Source organism: Molothrus ater, chromosome 4 (genome assembly GCF_012460135.2).
Source record: "Molothrus ater isolate BHLD 08-10-18 breed brown headed cowbird chromosome 4, BPBGC_Mater_1.1, whole genome shotgun sequence".
NCBI lineage: Eukaryota > Metazoa > Chordata > Aves > Passeriformes > Icteridae > Molothrus > Molothrus ater.
In genome coordinates this window covers 5,222,362-5,240,671 of record NC_050481.2, presented here as the reverse complement: position 1 = coordinate 5,240,671, position 18,310 = coordinate 5,222,362, and the positions used below count along the sequence as shown (strand labels likewise).

Sequence of the window (18,310 nt, the reverse complement as noted above, 5' to 3'; positions counted from 1 at the left end):
CAGCTACAGTCCTCCCTTGAGCAGCTCCTCCAGAGTGTGGCTGCCAAGATTGCGCTCCTAGAACATGGTTTTGAGTACCTCTCCTTTCCCTCCATGTCCTTCTTGTCCTCAGTCTGAAGGCCCTTCCTTCCCCCTCTGCTGGTCAGTCTCGTGATGCCTCCATCCAGTTTTTGACAATCTCATTTTTTCCAACAAGCTCATCTCAACTATCCAGGGGGAATGGCAATCCCATATTCTTCCATGCTGTCCTTCAAACTCCTCTTCATTAGTGTGTTACCAGTCTCTCTGCTGGGGAAGGGTGATGCATGTGACTTCAGGATGGTTTCACCATTTTTGGGGTTCTTTTCTCTGTCCAGATATTGCTTTTCTCCCACACCTCCTCTTCCTGTGCATAAGTTGGGAGTGAGTCGAGAGCTTTGCCATACCCATAACAATTGAATGTGAATTCAGCCATGACTCAGGATTTAGGGTCACCTATCAGGAAGCTGTCCTGGAGTCCTGAAAGATTGTAAGGAAACAAGAAAAGTGGTTTTTACTCTTCAAATCATTACAGACTGTAAAGACTGGATATTCAGCTTGGTACTTCAGGCTATGCAGGTCTGGGTCTCAAGCAGTATGGATTATTTGACACAGTTTGAGGCCACAACTTTAACTGCAATTCAGAACATGAAAACTACTTTCTACTGGGTTGCTATATTTTTGACTTCATCACTTGAATTACAATGATTTCTTGTTGTACCTGAGCAGAGTCCACAAACTCTGCAATTTACTGCTTCCTGCAACAGTCTGACACAGTCCCCTGTGGGAGAAAAATAAGTTAAATAGAGAACTTTTTCCTCTCAAAGAATTATATTGATCTTGCAGATGCTGAGTTGTCTTACAGTGTTTTTCCTTAGAGCACTTGGCTGCAGATTCACTTAAGAGTAAAGATAAGAGCCCTATCATCTTCTTTCCCTTTAAGCCTAAGCGTTATAATCTCTGTCAGTCAATGTCATGCAGTTTTTCTTTTAAAGATGAGATTAAATAATACAAAACAGCTCTTCAATGTTCACAAAATTCTGTGATTTCCCAACTATAACTATCTAATCTCTCTCCAAAACCTGTGGTTTATATGCAGCCTGAATTTCAAGTGCAATATATAGAAAATATAAATATTTAAATTTGAGATATGGTTTACACTGTTCTTTCCTGGAGTGTTTTTCCTTGTTTCAAAAACCACAAGAGTGAAGCTCAAGTAGCCTACTTGAGAGAGAAAATTCATCATGTGTCTACTCCAAGGCTCTTGTGTTGTTTAAGGGCTAGCTAGACTGTGGTAAATAATCCACAGACCCTCATAGGAGGCAGTGCTGGCTCACATTGCTTCTGGAAGAGCACAGGCTGGCATCTTTTGGTATCTTCCTCCCGCTTTTACCCCTTTTCTCTGAGATGGGAATGAAGAGGTTCTTTGGTCTCTGGAGACTTCTGTGATGTTTATTTGACACACACCTTTATAGTTTGAATTCAGTTTGACTGGGCCCCTTGAGGTTGGTTTCCACATTCTGCTACAATATGTTCCTCCCTGCAGACTGTAACCTGAGTTTCCAAAATGAGGAGGGCTTTTGGCTTGTGAAGAGTGAATCTGTCTCCTTTACATCAGGATATACAAAGATATCTATACAGATGTATGTAAATGATATGCAAAGAGTCTGTGCCCAGCTGCTGGACCTCAGCCAGGGAGCAGGCAGTGATTTTTCTCCCTGGGGACAACCTTGTGGGCATCATCAGATGTGCATACCAGTGCTAAGGTGATTTTATGCTATTGGCAGCTTTACCAAAATACACCAAAACCAAGTAACCTTTGCTTTTGTTCTGCAGAGTTCCTGTGACTGACAGTGACTCTGACAGGCAGCTGGTGTTTCCACAGAAACTATGTTTAGAGCAAATTATTTAACTCCCCTTAGTAAATAAAGAGGGAAAAAATATTAATCTCTGACATTGCATTTTACAGGTAATTGATTTTTAAAAATGACTTTGCTTTCTCATTTATGGTCAGGAAGCAATAAAACCACCCCCACAGTTCAGAAATTCACCACAGAGATGTTGCAAGTAGAGAGAGCCAGGAAAAGAGTGAGTGTAAAATACTTTTAAAACCAGGCATCACATTTCTCTGTAATGGTGGATAACCTCAATCATTTTCCATTCCTTCTCAGAGCACAAAGGATATCATACTTCTGAGAATTACACCTCAGCCCTTCAAATGCTGCTGACCCTGTTATACACCTTAATCAGACATGAGATTTGTTTGAATGAACTTGCTGCAGGCAGCCACTGGGCATTAGTCTGGAAACAGCTTTCCTAAGTCTATCCCATGCTTCCCAGTGATGTTACTAACATTTTAATGTGTTGTTCCTATGGATTTGAGCGGCTGCAGGTGCTTGTGGGATACTGGGACGTAGCCAAAAATTGCAATTTCTTTTTGAGACCACGTGGAAGTGTTCTTCAGGTTGTGTTGCTTTCAGAAGGAGCCTTTTGCTGGTGAGAAAAAATTGGTTGGTACTTGTATTACATGAGTTGTACAGTTTCTGTGGCACCTTTTCCAAGTTACTGTGGCAGCTGTGGCCTGAGAGTTGTCTCCCTTATGGATGGGCAAATAATGTGAGTATCAAAGAGGCGTGCTGGGGTCAGAGGTTGGCTGATGTTTGTTTAATTGAGTCCTGTGGCACAAGCGGGGAAAACCCTCAGCTGAGAGCATTGTCATTCAGGGCACACAAGAATCATGGAATAGGTCAAATAATTTGAGTCTGACCCTCCTGCATCTGGTGGAGCTTTTGGGTTTGGTGTGCAGTGATTTTAAGCGGCTTTTTCAATTTCCTGATCCTAAATATGCTAAATCTCTTCTTGTGCAATAGTGACAAGTCCAGGCCCTATCATGAAGGGATAGCTACTACTGGGTTTATATTTTTGAATTATAGTAAGATCTATTCTGCAGTGCTTTAGCATTTCCCTTCACATCCAGTTTATGGAGGAAAAAAAAGAAAAAGAAGGTAAAATATGATGAAGAAGTTTTCTCTAGTTTAAAACAATTCTGTTCTGAATGAGATGGCTGGCGCAAATCAGTGATGGACATGAATGCAGAATGATGTGCTGAGTTTGCAGTGCAAGCTGAAAAGGAAACAGATATTCCTGTGGGAATGGGAATTTCCCAGTGTGCACATAGTGCCAGTGTGTGCCAGGAACAGCAGATCTTTAATGCACAGAAGGGATTTAATGACTTAATGAACCTGCTGTACTGAATCAGTCAAAACCCAGCAAGTAAAGGATTTAGAAAAACATAGTGACTTGTGGCAAGAACTGCTTATTTACTGGACTTCACTTATTTTATGGGCCATGATAGAGCATTACTTTCACATTATATATGAGGATAATTACCAGAATTTCAGTGAAGTAGCTGCCTCTTTATTTTCTGGGAAAAGTTCATGCATATACAGAAAAAAGCACTTATTTATACACATGATTTCCCTCAGAATACCCAAAAGCCTGAGGATGTTATACCCAAGTGCTCTCCCTGTTGAAATTTAATTTCACTAATAGATGAATATACTGTAGGCTATACCATCCAGAGGAAGATTAATAATTATAATTGTGAGAAAAAAACAGAAGTGTTTTAATGTATCATAAGGTCAGACCTAAGTAATCTCCAACAACATCTTAGCATAAGTAAGGCTGCATATGAAAATGAGTTTGAAATTCTGCACATCCTTCCCCTGCATAAGGCAGAATAGATTCCTCTTTTCCAGTTGAGCTGGGACAATTATAGCATCTGGCAACTCAGCTATGCACATTTTAAATGTATAGATTCAGAAGGGAATATTATTTTAAAAGCATGCAAAGCATTGTTTTCAGAGAAAAGGAAGTAAAATTTATGTATTGCAAAAAAGTTGGACATGCCTCTGTTTCAGTTTTGAGAAACCTGGCCTATGTTCCTGAAGTGGTTTGGAACCACAGGCCAACTTCCAAGGGGAACACCCTGCTCCCCATGGGGAAGGATTTATGATTTTATTCAGGATGTGTGAAACGTGATGATTTTGGCTGGAGTTCAGGAAATAAGAGGGGAGCAGCATCTCCATTCATTTACACCCCTGTCTGTTGTTAGTGAAGTTCTAATGACAAACAAAGGCAGAACGTGGGCTGCAGAATGGGAACTGTGTGCTTTGTAAAAATGGCCAAAAATCAAATTGCTTCTGTGAGCAGAAGCTGCTGGTGCTGGCAGAGCTCTGAAAAACAAGGCTGCAGCTGAAAACAACAGCAGATTCTGAGAGCCCATGTTAGGGACCTTCCTTCCAGACCCTGAGTTCGTGTTCTCTCTGACCTACTGAAATGATCTGTTACAGTTCAGTGTGAACTCAACCTTTGGAAACAGAAGCAGCCAGTAGTGTTTCCAAAATCCGTGGATGTGCAGACATGTAGCTCTATTCCCGGAATATGCAGGAACTTTTCACCCCCTGAGCTGCACAAATGGACATCTGTGCATTTTGAGGGAAGCTGCTTGAAATGGAATTTTTAAAACCTAAGTAAAGTTCACAGTATCTAGTCATTTGAAGGAAATGCTTCCCACTGTTCCTTCTCGCTGATAGTTTAGGGTTATCTTACACATGGCAACTTTCCTCTAATGAGAGCAGTGTGTGTGTGTTGGAAGAATCCCTATCTGAAAGAAGCAGTGCTGAGCCAGATCCCTGGCTTGCATCCATTGCCTTGCATGAGGGAATTCCTCAGTACCCTTGAGCTTCAGGAGCCTGGCCTCTGCAGCACCCTCTTGCTGTGCCTTCCATAGGGGAACACCCTTGGGATGTGGCTGAGGCTGGCCAGGAGGGAGGCTTAAACAGTCTGTGAACTCTGGCAAGCCCCAGCTGCTGCAGCAGCCCTTGGGAGGATGTTGAAGACAATTTGGAACAGTCTGGAGCAGCTCTGAGCTGCTGAGTGGGGTCCCTGCAGGCCCCTGCCTGGGATGGAAAGTCAGGAGATGGTTGTGGATCCTTGTCTGGCTGTGGGAGGTGGTGGCCAAGTATCTGCACTGAAATATGCTGTCTGTACCATCAAAAGAGACACACGGGCCTTGCTGGGTGGGAGTGTGAGGCCCCTGCCTCTCATCTAAACATATCTGCATTTTGTAAGCAAGGCAATAACCTAATGAAACCCTGGAAGCAGCAGATATTGCCTGGGAGGCTGAAAGTGAGAAGGGAACTCATGAGCTGGGTTCCACCTGGGATCTGTGAGAGCCTTGAGGTCATCGACAAAGATGTCTTGACTTGAAACCCTGAACTTTCTTTGGGATGTGCTGTGCACTGGAATAGTCAAGTAGGGAGTGATTTATTGGCATTTTATGCAGATAGAAGAGCCTCTCTAAAGGGAGACAAGTTTGCTATTGAAATGGGTTTCTTTGTGATGGAAATAAAAATAAAATGCTAGGCCTGTTTCATACCATGATGTAGATTGAAATCTTCCCCATGGCCTTGGAGAGAGAGAGAGAGATGGTTCATACCCACCACAAATATATGTCAGCTACCATTACATTTTTCACATAGTACCCAACACATGCACATTATGGATCTGTGATCAAGGCAAAGCTTCCACAGCCTCAAACTGATCAAAAAGCAGCAGCAATGTAGCAGTATGCCCCTGGGAACCAGAACATCACCACTACAAGTGTTAGCTGCTGCAAATTAAAAATCTGAGGCTCTTACCATGCTAAGCTCTCATGTCTTTCTGCCTTCTCATGTACTAATACTCCTAAAGAAATAAAATATCAAAATGTAATTACAGAGTAGATTGTTGACTTTCCCTCGGCTGGAATATACGTCCAGCTGCTTTGGTAATATTGCCATTCAGGTACAATTTAAAATCAGCAGAGAAAGTCATTCCAGAACCTGTACCAGAAGGTCACAAACTCCCTTTGAAAGCACTGATACTTCCTTTTGTTCACTCTTATGTATCTGATTACAAATTACTAAATCCTACTGCTATTTGAGAACTTTTAGATTCTAATCAGTACTTTGATGAATGTACAGCACAATAATGCAGATGAGTGATGTCACTCTTTAAGCACACAGCAGCGTGCACGGACAAAAAAGTGGAGAAGCCATTCAAAAGCTCTGGGACCTTTGTTATCTGGGAGCTTCCTTTGTAACCCATCCCGACTGTAAATTGTTGCCTAACAACTTGACATTGTTAAAGTGTCTAATTAAACCTTAAAAAAACACCCCATGCAAATACAAAATGTTCATCTTAGATTGTGAAGGGTTGCCTTTATGTTGGTAAAATAGAATGAAAATCCGGGATAAGGAAATGTTACAGAGGTTGACTTGAATAAATAAGAAGGAAACATGAGTAAGTTCAACAATGTCACCATTAAAGAGCTTTTCTTTAGGAACTAGATAACTTCCTAATGCTTTGTCCTACAGCATAAAAGACTTAATTAAAAAAGCCTGTGATATTTACCTCTATTTCATTTAATATAATAAAAGAAAAACAATGTAGCCAGGTTAAAAGATGAGCAAAAAATTCTTAAAAGGCTCTTTTTTGTAAAATGTAATGAAACCAAGTGGTTGAAATGAAAATCATAAACATAATCTGTGTAATTTTTCTGCTGCAGGTGGCATGGTCCTGATCTGTTCTTTTAGTCTGTTTAAAACACTTATATTCAGTATTTTCATTTGGTATGAAAATTCCATAGGACTGTTCTTGGTTAAACAAGTGCTGAAGGATGTGAGGACAGTGCTATGAATTTAGGAAAGGGAATAAATGCAGAGGTCTGCTTCTGATTCCTCTTCAGCACCATCTGGCAAGGGATGATGCCTGTCCTTTCTGATTCAGTCTTTATAGTTTTCTGCCTGTGTGATTATGCTTTATGATGTCAATATTCTTTTAATGTAGATTATAAAGGAGGGACCTTGCCTTAGTTTAAAACATGCACCATTAAACTAAGATAATTGGGGAATTTGCTGTAAAAAGAACTTTCCTCCCAGCCTCACACTGTGTCTGGGTAGTAGCTTGTTATGTGGTGCACCCTTTTCAGAGGTGCTGCTACCTGAAAGCATCCACCTTTTAATAACCTTCTTTCTTTTCTCTGCCAGGGACTTCTGACACTCCCAGCTGAAGTACAAGAAGAGGACTTCACAGACCTGAAGTACAAGAAAAGGACTTTCTGCTACCTTTTAGGTAATCAATGGTGTTTCTTGGTTGTAAATGGGATTAAGTCATGTGGTGGTACAGGGTCTAATGATAGTTATTCATTCAGTGCTTATTTTCAGCTCAAGAATTATAAACCAGCTTCACTGCTCCACTCTTGGAAATTAATCCTATATTTCTTTATTTTCCTATCCCCTTCTTTATGGGTGTATATATACATTTGTACAACTGCAATTGCCTGTGCTGTTTTATCTGGGAAGCCCATTGTACATACCTAAAGCTTTTCCCTGCTCAAAGTAGGTTTTGCCTGCAGTGTCACTTTGATTATGGCAGGGTCCTGTCTTTTCAACACTTAAGCACATTGTGTCACCACATGATTGACATTTAAAGCTGCTTTAGCAGTGGAAGTCAGTCTCACTTCCATACTTTTCCCCCTTGTTGATCTTAATATGGGAAGTCACTATCCTCTAACTGGACAAATTTGTTTCAAAATGAGCTTGAAAAGCACACGGGTCATAGCAACTGTGTCAGTTCATATCATTCCCCCTCCTTCCTCTTCTTCCATCATCTCTAATACATCTAATGCACTTTAAAAGATCCTGGGAATAAGATAAGCTGGAAGAAGTCTCCAGTTCTTTCAAAAGGGATCAGGGATTCTGAAAAATTGGAAGGGGTCACTTTGAATCTGTGTAAGTATGAGAAAGGCAGGCATGCCAGTCCAGATGGTCTTTCTTTATACTTTTTATGCTATAAAAAGGGGCATTACTGTTTCTTGCATGGAAGGGTTTTTATGATCAAGAGCAGAAGAAAAGGATTTAGAATTGTTAATATACTGCTTGAGTGCTTAGCCATTTATATTTACAGTAATTGCTTCTGGAAAAAAAAGTCCTTCTCCTGCCAAGTGTAGGAAAAATAAAGGCTGATTGAATTAAGTCTGGGAACCAGTTTGATTAGAAACTGAAACAAATCTCCTAGGACTCTAGAAACCCGGTTCATTTGTGGCATTCCTTCCATATAATGGGCTCTGATGCTTGATACTGAATGATAAGAAATGCTTGTTTCTGAAAACAGCTGTTGTGGGTTTGGTAGTTTGGAACTGCTTTTGAGAGCTGAATGTAAACCATAAATATGTGAAAATGCAGGCAAGTCAGATTGCTCCTCCAGATAGGAATGGAACCCATGGTCATTGCTTCAAAATCATTCACAGAAAAGTAGTAGAATTACACCTTTCACTTTTGGAAAGAAAAGCAAGACCACTATTATTACAGTGAGACTGTCCAGGGTCTGTAATGTGTGCTCTGTGACTTAGAGCAGGCACTGGGTGGTACCACAGATCAGCATTTTGGTGTTTTCTGTTTTCTGAACTCTACCCTCATCCCAGCCATTATGCTGGGATGGTGCTGGCATTCCTTCAGAATCTGATTAAAAGAAAAAACATTTCTGTTCTGCACTCATGTTAACATTACTCAGGCCTCCAAATGCTTGAAAAATTATGGCCCTGCTTTCTAACTTTTCCATCTCTCATTAAAACTTGCAAGGGATGCTTGGCTCTAAGTGCTTTGCAGAGTTTGGAGCCCTTCACCTTTAGCATGGTTTCAAGTGCAAACTTGAAAATTGGTTTCTTACAGCATTTTGTGGGGCACAAGTTGGGAGCTGAAAGCAACAAACTCCTTTGGACATGAGATGAGCTTCACTTCACTCCTGTTGTTTCCAGTCACCACAGTTAAGTTAGGTGTGAATTCCTTGGGTCATCCCACAGGCTCAAGACTCTGTGTGTCACAGTCCCTGAACAAACTCTGTAGTTTTGCACGTTTTTAAACAGAAAAATTACTCTTTTTTTCCTTTATTCCTAATTGTAAAAATGGCATTAAAAAAAGTTCTGTAGTGACAAATGCATTTTACAGGTAGTTCTGCTTTGCAGATAGCTCTTCGAAAATGATGAAAGTAACAATAATTATCATTTTATATAATGTATAATTATCTATTATTTACAGAATAAAGAGTGAATAGTGGAAGTAAAGATCATGTCATAACCTGCAGTATGAAGTGCCAGAGAGGAGCACTTTTTTAATGTGGCTGCATTTTTCATCATTCAGAAATTGTGGGAAAGTGTTTCAAAAATACAGCATGGACAGACACTGAATTTCAAATTGGATTTCATGGAGCAGACAACACAACAATGAATTAATGCTGACTTAATTTTAAAAATATTTTAACACCTGTTTTTTGGAATCAAATGATCATAGTAGAGTCTTGTTGAATGAAGCTGTTATTAGACTATTTTAATGCCATTTTGGCATATTTTATACAAGGACTGAACAATGCAAATTTAGTCCACGCTTTGGAAAAAGGTTTTCACCCACTTTGATGTGCAATGGAGTAATATTTGATCATTTTGCAACACTTGCAAAATGTAATTTTTTTCAGAGCAGTGTGTAAAGAACTGTGTGCATAAGGCATGCAGTTGCAGTTTGCATACACAAACTTTATGCAAATATAAATAAAAAACCCCATGTGGTGTAAGCCTGAAGTGTAATGTACAGATACTCTATGTGTAGTTGTGAAAAAAAAATCTTTTTCTAACCTGGCTTCCTTAGAACAAATTCATCCTGTTACACCAGGATGATACACTGAAATCTCTTCTATCTTCTGCCTTAGCAAAACAAAACTTTTACCAAAAAAAGGAGTAAATTAGAAGCTTTTGGATTATAGACCTTTCCAAAACATTGGACATGTGCATATATAATTTATTGACTGTATTCAGGAAGTAGATGGAATGAAAGCTTGATGAATTAACATGTTCAAATGAAGGTTATATGACATTTACCAAAGATTTTTGTGACACAAATCTGGGGAGCAGATGGAAGGGATGGAGCAGGATAAAGCTGATATTTCAATGCATTCTTGCACATTTTCTGTGGTTTCTGTTTGGTTTGGTTGGGTGTTTGGTGAGATCTGCTGCATGGCTCCACAGCCACTTGAACTCTATGCCAGACAGAGCATTCTCAGGTGCACTTGATAATTTTACGGCTGTTGGTATCCTGTAGGATACCCCACCTCCCTAAAGGAGCCCAAATAATTTTTAGAGGGTTCTGTGGATGTGAGTTCAGCCTCAGGCTTAGGAAAAAGAAAGGATTCATTTCACCCTGGAGACTGAGGAGGAAGGAAGGCAGCTGGGAAAAGGAAGGACAAGGGAGCAATGGAAAGATAGGCAAAGGAAAGTGAGAGAAAGCACCGGGTCTAGAGGGGAGTATGAAGGAGGAAAAAAATTGCAGTCAGGCATTGTTTTCCTTTGCTCTAAATGCCCCATGAGCAGAGCAGTCAGCAGGCAGACAATTATAGCACCAGGCACTTTGGATTACATTAGGGTGCAGAACAAGCTTTGCTCTCCATGGTTTATGATATCCTCTGAACCCTCTGGAAGGATAAATGATATAACTTGATGTGACTCATACAGGAAAGCAGATAATCAGTGGTGTGCCATAATGCAAGTGAGAAAAAGACAAAATAGTCAAAGAGTGCTTACACTGTGTTACTTTTATCTTCTGATATTGTTTATCATATTGGTATTATCATGATTATTTGCTAATGTTATCATATCACCTAATGACAAAAATTCCAGGCTTGGAGCCAGGATCCTAGACAAAACATCCTAATGCTTATGGCAGTTTCTCCCTTTGCTGGTTATTAATTTTTTTCTGTGAATGAAAATGACGATAGCAGCGAGGGAAAATGTACACCATGCCAGGACCAATTTCCTGCCACACCAAGAGTGATGCACACAACAGCCTCCTGCAGCTGGAATGATGCTCTGGGATGGAAGGAACCTGAATTAGGAGCTGAGGAGTGTGGCTGGAGTGACCTCTGGAATTGTGCTGCTGGCACTGAGGTCACAGATGCCTCATTTAGTCGTCCAGGCTGCAGTGCCTTCCTGCACACTGAAAAATGAAAATGCAGGAAAATAGGTCTGGCAGGGCAGGGAGGTGTTCAGGCTGAGGTTTCAGTATGGATTTTCTGTAGGGATATCAGCTTCATGGCAAAGTTAAAACCTTCCCATCCATATCTGCATTTTACTGCCTTTTCTCTTCTTGTGTTTCTACTTATTAAGTTATGCTAAAGGGTACAGAGCAGCCACCTGATGAAAATGGAGTGCCCTGGTTTTTCCAAAAAGTGACTAATAATTAAAAAAACCCTATCATCTGTAGTTTTATGGGGAACCTTGATTTATGTGTCCTATTTTTCTAAACCCCTTTTCTTAATCCTTTTGTAGGCAGACTTGACATTTCCCAGAATTAGCTAATATATACCAGTAAAAATGTCCGTTGAAAAAGGGAAATATAAGGAACTTTTCTACGGAGGGTTGCATTCAATCATATTTCTTCCATGAGATCATGCTTCTGTGGAGTTCCTAGCCTCTCATTGGAAGATCCTGCTGGATCTTGAACTGCAGTGAGTGTCCCTTACATTCATTAGTAGCTTATATTGGAAGCAAAGGGCTTCTGAGCTTTTCAGCTGGAATTCAACAACATTATTCTTAGGCAGGAAGGTGAAAATTTATTTACTGAAAGTAAAATATTTGTTCTGGCCAGAATGCCATTTTTGCCACTAGCACTGATGCCTTTTAGATGAAATTTTGGTAGTAGCCTAGTAAGCCTGTGATGACAAACACAGGTGAATTTAATAAAAATTCAGTCTGCTCTCATTCCTTTTGGTGTAAATCCAGAGTATTTTACTGAAATCTATTGCCATCTGACTAAACTTTGTTTCCAGGGCCTGCCAGTGTACACCACATTTGGTGTTATCAGCCCAGGTATATTTAGGTTTTCTCATCACCATAGAAAGCAAGGAAAAGTAACCAATCTACTTTACAAATAACCAGGTGACATAAACTCATGTTACTGGTTGTGGCAATTATCTGGTCTGGTAATTATGACCAAAGGCAGCAGCAACAATAATATTAATTAAATAATGCAAAACTGACCTCCTGAAGGCAGTATTTCTGTCCCTTACAGACAGAACTGAACAGAACTGTGTAGACAGACTGAACCCAAGAGATTAAATAGCCTGTCTAGCAGAAGTTTCACCTCCCTTTTTGAATGTCCCAGAATTTCCAGTTTTGATCCCCTAAATGGAGGGATTGGAAGTGGCAGTCAGAACTTGCTGAGGCTCCGGGTGTGCTGCACTGACCATGCCAAGCACTGCAATGCAGATGCTCTGAGATCAGTGGTACCTGCCTGGATTGAGCAGCTGAGCCTAAGGGTTCTGATTTACACTTTTGGATCCGGCCTGGGCTTTTCCATGTCAGAAATTATTTAAACAGCTATTAGGCCTGCAACAAATTGCAGTGGAAAGATCAACAGAGCATGGAGAAGCTCTGTTTACAAGGTACCAGTGACCACTTGCATAACAAACCTGTCAATGATTTATAAAGTGTGCAGACATGGTACCACAGAAAGTCTCACTCAAAACAATTGGTTACTCATTGCTGCATGGTTTCAGTGATCTCCTCATCTTCCTGGATGTGCTGGACAGCAGGAAGGCCCTGCCCTTCTCTTTAGCACTTGATGATCCTTGGACAACTTTGCTGCCCTCCCTGTAAATGAATGTCAGCTTTCCTACAGAAGGACAGGGCTGCCTGCTGAAGTACAATGCCTGTTTTATTTGAATGTTCTCTGGGAAACAATTTAGAGAGCATCTATATTAAACAATTCCTGTGCTACAGTGTTTGTACCTCAAAGAGTTAGGTCAAGGGTTTTGGATCAAAGCCTAGCTGAGGCTGCACACATCATGGGGCCCAGGGAGAGAAGCATTACATTTCTTGCTTAAAATTGGCTGTTAAATGCAAATGCATCATCCTTTGTGTCCGAGCTGAGTATTCTGTATTTTCTTCAGGCAGCAAACTGTTGAACAGATTCCACTTAATTTCAAGGTCTTTCCATCAGGCTCCTGATGAATTCATTAAGCTATTTATTCATTACAGGTGATGAAAGGTATATAACCTTTCCGGAAGGGAAGTGGTCTGCTCCATTAATAAATCTAGTTTTGGAAACTAAAGATGTGCTAGAATGAAATACCTGGAAACAACAGTGCTGAAACATGAGCAAAGCAATTGTAATGGCAGCTTTGGAAGGAGGCTGCTCACAGTGGAGTGGATGAACCTTGTGAAGTGTCCTGATGGTTTGAAACTTCAGGCTTTGCTGGATCAGGGGAGAAAGTACATTTCTTCCCAGATTTTCTCTCAGTTGAAGCTTGATCATGGTATTGTTGTTAAATTTGTTGGCAGAGGGAATTGCCCATGGGTACATTTTCTGTAGCAGTTGCATGCCAATGGAAAATGTTTTATAGCCATGGCAGTGTTAGAGTATCTCTGTGATCTTCCTTAATGATTGGACACAGTCCAGTCAAAAATATGTTGGGATACAAATATAATCTGTGTTTGTGGAAAACCAAACACCTCAGCTAAGACCTGAGTAGATCCTCCTCAGTGCTGACTGAGGAGTGAACATGGTAGGAACCAGGTCAAGTAAAGAGAAATAAATATTGACATCATATGAAAGTTGCAGTGTTTTAAACCTGTAGTTGTTTTGCATTGGAGTACCAATACATGATACAACCAACTTAAATGCTACCGTCATTCTATTTAATTTGGGACTCTCCCTCCCCACTCCTTCCCAGTAATTCCATTTTGATCTTGTGGAAAGGATTCTGCCCTGCATGATGCTCTCAAAAGCGCTGCAAGGCTACTGTGGACAAAGTGGCTCCAGTCAGTCACTTACCAGACACAATGTACGTTTTTATGGTTTAATGCAGACTCAAAATAAGAGCCACATTTTTAAATTTTAGCATGACAAGTCATGTGCACCCACAAATCACACTGCTGTCATCAGGGTCTTAAAAAAGCCATCTTTTTCAGAGAAAAACTGGTCTAATGCAGTTAAACAAAGCACATTACAGGAGAAGCAAATCTACAGAAGGGAATTGAGTGTGCTACCTATTAGTACCTTTTAGGGTCCTTTTTCTGTGCTTCAAATAGTAGATAGCAAGCTGGAAAAAAGTATCATGTTCCTTCAAGAATGTATTTCTTACTTCAACATAAATATTAGTGTCTTATAATGCAAGTTTGTCAGTGCGTGAATGACAAACTTATTGTGCAGCAAGCAAATGCTTCGTGCTATTGAAAGAGTTTTTCTTAATAAAATGCAGAGGCTAGAATGTTAAATCTTTTGAAGTTGCTCCTAAACATGTAATATTTAGCTTGAGAAGCAATAGTGAGGAAATGAACATGATAAGAGCTCATTCAGTAACAGCCCTAAATTGATTATTTCCTTCCTTATGTAAACTTATCAGTCAGCCCTTTGGGCTCACTTCCGAATACCAGCTCAGCACAAGAGTCTTATCACAAGGAAATGGAATGTAAAAGCCCTGACAATTTTGATAAGGCACGTACTTTGGTTATGATCCTATCTCTCCCCTCCTCCCTTTTAAATAATTCATCTGCACTAAAAGGGGAGATACCCTCCCTGTAACTTTGGTATAAATAAAAGTTGATGTAGTTATAGTCAGAATTAACCCTGATTATTTGTCCTGCTGGTCTCTCAGAATATTCTCGGCAAACAGACTAGGAGATATATTGAAAATTACAAGCAGCTTTGGAATAGAGTGGCATAGGGGTCTGGATAGATGATATCTGAGTTTTTAGAGACTTGTAAGTTTTGGACCTAATCTAAAGAATCTCAGTGGAGTGGATACCATAGGAAACTTAAGACTCTCAGCTTCTGTTTGCCACTTATTTATTTGCCACCTTTACCCCACCCATGATGCTGTGGGTCTGACACCTACTTGTGATGGCAGAAGCCAGACTGAATAGAGGTCCAATAGCTCACGCTGCAAAAGCCAAACATGCAAACTTTAAAAACCCCTGCTACACAAACAGCAAACCACGCACTCAAACACACATAAGGCAAAAGAAAACTGACAAGCAAGCTCTACCCACCAGCCACCACAGACTAAAACTTCATGGTTTTACTAGCCAAAAGCACCAGCAGAACAGCCCCAAATACAAATTTAACTTCATTCATTTGTCCCAGTAAAGTAATAATTTAAAGGGGTGTGTAACAAGTTTTGTGGTTCATCACATACCGGGACAGCAAAGCCTGATAAAAGCAGTCAAATGACAGAACTGGTTTTGTTTGAGATGTGATGACATGCTCCTTAAGCAAATGTTAAAGGCAGCAAATCCATGACCCAGTAAAATACACTCCAGACCATCAAAGTAGTTCTACAGCTTGATGAAATCCACTCGTCTCCAGCAAGAATGACCTAAAACTCTTCAGAGGGATAAAAAAAAAGTGTGGAGGAATTCAGAAAGAATGTTTTTTAAGCAAACAGTGACATACCAAAGTTCAGTGTAACTTTTTCAGTGAAACCAAAAACTACACTAAACTTACCTGATTTATTTTTTCCACAGAAACTCAAATCTTGAGTTGTTTTATGCAAATTAGGGAAAAGCCATGACTGAGGCTGGGCTGACCAATAATTTTGATTGGCTGCTTACCCAAACCTCTCAGGAATACTTAATCATCCAAACAACATCTCATCATTGTAAACAAACAGGGGTCTTAATCCTGGCAGTGTTGAAGTGCATGGCAAAGATACCATTGATCTTAATGGGATTAGGATTTCTCCAGAATTTTCATGATGCTTTGCACGAGGAAGCCTTTAGATAATTTCACAAGATATTCTAAGTGCTTTATATTGAAAAAAAATGTTGCAGTAACAAGTCTTTTTGGTGAAGCAGTGGCAAAAATAAAACTAGAAAAAAGTCATGGAGCAAATCCAGAATGTTCCTATGGGCACATGAGCACACAGAGGAACGGAAGGCTTTTTGATGGAAGTTGTGGGATCAGAGTAGGTTAATCTATGAACTTTGTCAACTCTGTGCTTTCTGTACCATACCAATACCACCAAACATGCAACAGACTGTACCTACTAGAGAGAAAAGAGAAAATCTTGTTAACATTTCTGGTGAAAAAAATCAGTATTAGCAGGGATAAGGAAAAAACTATGCATTTGCACAGTGAATGCTAGGTAGCAAAATAAAAAAGGGTGTAACTGCCTTGCCTGTTATTTATTTCTTTGGGCCTACAGTAGCAAAGTCCTCAGGGAAAGAAATTACAGCAGCAGATATTATCTTATTTTACTGCTGTATTTCCTATCTTAAATTAATAGTGTGTAGGATTTTGATTATACTTGATATAATTAATCATTAGTCTGTTTTGTTATACAAGCCAGTAAAGAGCACTTTGCTGCTCCATGAAGCCAGGCTTGTTTTATGGAGTTTAAATTAGGGCTTTGAGATATTAGTGAGGTGGACAAATACAGCTGCTGAAATTCTCAGTCCGACCACCAAACACAATTTCTGCACAGCTGAGCCTCCTCAGGCTGGATTCTGCCACCCTCACTCAATGGAGTACTATACTGTGAGAAGAGGTGCATGGAAAAATGTTGTGGGCTGCTTAGAGGTGGCAGAATTGGTTATTTATTTAGGTCAAACAGACTCAAGTACTTGGAGACCTGGGGAGCTTATGTAATGCACTGGCATGGTATGAAGGAGCTGTGTACAGGAGGAGAGGCACTGATGGAATAACTGCACGCTCTCTGAGCAGGTGTCTGATGACATTTCATGGTGACCTGCAGGCAATTGTGTGGCCAGAGGCTTTCTAATAAAAATATCTGCAGAGTCCCAGGCAAAAAAAGCCCCACACAATTCTCAAAAAAACCACATAAAACCAGACCAAAACAGAAAGTTAAAAAGATTTTCGTACATTGTGCTTAATAGTCATGAGGTTTAGGAAACACATGTTGATCACCTATTACCCAGGCCAGTCTTCAGGCTTCTGTATTACTTTGTAAGAGTTTTGGTTGAATTCAGGTATTTTAAAAGACAAAGCAGGACATTTTATTATCTTGAAACTTGTAGGAGCTATTTAGGGAACTCAGCTAGTCTGTATGGGTTAAATAGAAAGGAACAAAGTCAGGTTGGTTTATTAACTAACAATAAATATGTTTCCTTTGCAAAAAGGGATTGTGGCCTATTTTGCCTGCGTGCTTCACATGGCAGCAGCAGGCTGTGGAAACAAATCATTGTCACATCCTGGCTCCTTCCTCTCAGTGTTGTTTAAAGTCCAGGGACTGGGAGGAAGGATGATTGTCAGATTAGGTGCAGGTCGTCCTGCTTTCCTGAGAACCGGCTGCTTGCAGGTACCCTGGAGGGGTTTAGCCCTTGGCTTTGTTTCCGTGGACATCTAATACAGGTGAGATAATTGAGTTCTGAATCACTGCCTGTATAAATGGTAAAAATAACCTGCTGCAGACCAGACTTGTGTCCATCTCAGGTGGCATAACATGATCAGCCAAAAGATAACGATCTACAGTGGTCTTAAACTGACTTCTGGCGTAATAGGGTTTTTCAATGTGGTTTTTTTCATGACCCCACGAGTGACATAGCCAAGAACATTGCACACCAATCTGTACTGCTGCTGTACTTTAAATGTATATTAAATTCCCCACTGTACAGTAGCTGTACCACGGAGCAGACTCCTTACCTCTTTTGGTGAGTTAATCTCGTGAATTAGCATTACAATGGAGCCTGAAGAAGCTCCCTCCCCTTCAATTTCCTTTTCTTTTGTAGTGGATCAGTCATTCACAGGACGCTCTTTGTTTCTGGAACCACGTCTTTGTTTTGCCAAACTTCGTTCCACCCCTGTGTCTAGTAGAGACCTGCTCCAAAATGTGTTCCACTGGCTGGGAACTGGCACAGGCAGCAGAAATGCTTTTCTTGCAAAACAGTCTCTGCAAGCATTTTATCTGCTCCCTGCCCTACAGAGGAAAGATTTTATTGAAAACAAGTAGACCTGTATGAGTTTCCTTTGGGAAATTCTCCTTAAAAATCCACATTTGAGGAAATGCCCCATATATCTAAGTATGTAAAGAGATTTCTCAGAGATCTTCTGTCACAATCTGTGACTCTTCAATGCTACTCTCTTGTGTAATGTATTCATGGGAATGCATTAATAAATGAGCACTGATTGTTCTGCTTTTAATGGTTCCAAAATACCAAGTCAATCCTGTGAGGACATTTTGCTTA

At 40.3% G+C, this 18,310-nt stretch overlaps 1 long non-coding RNA gene across 1 annotated transcript in view; it reads left to right on the top strand.

Moving 5' to 3' along the window:
* The window catches only part of LOC118685804 (uncharacterized), a 145,798-nt gene that overhangs the window by 104,619 nt on the left and 22,869 nt on the right, over nucleotides 1-18,310 (top strand). Inside the window, exon 2 of the long non-coding RNA XR_004980042.2 lies at nucleotides 7,110-7,194. This is a non-coding gene — a long non-coding RNA (uncharacterized LOC118685804). The remainder of the gene's footprint in view (nucleotides 1-7,109; nucleotides 7,195-18,310) is intronic.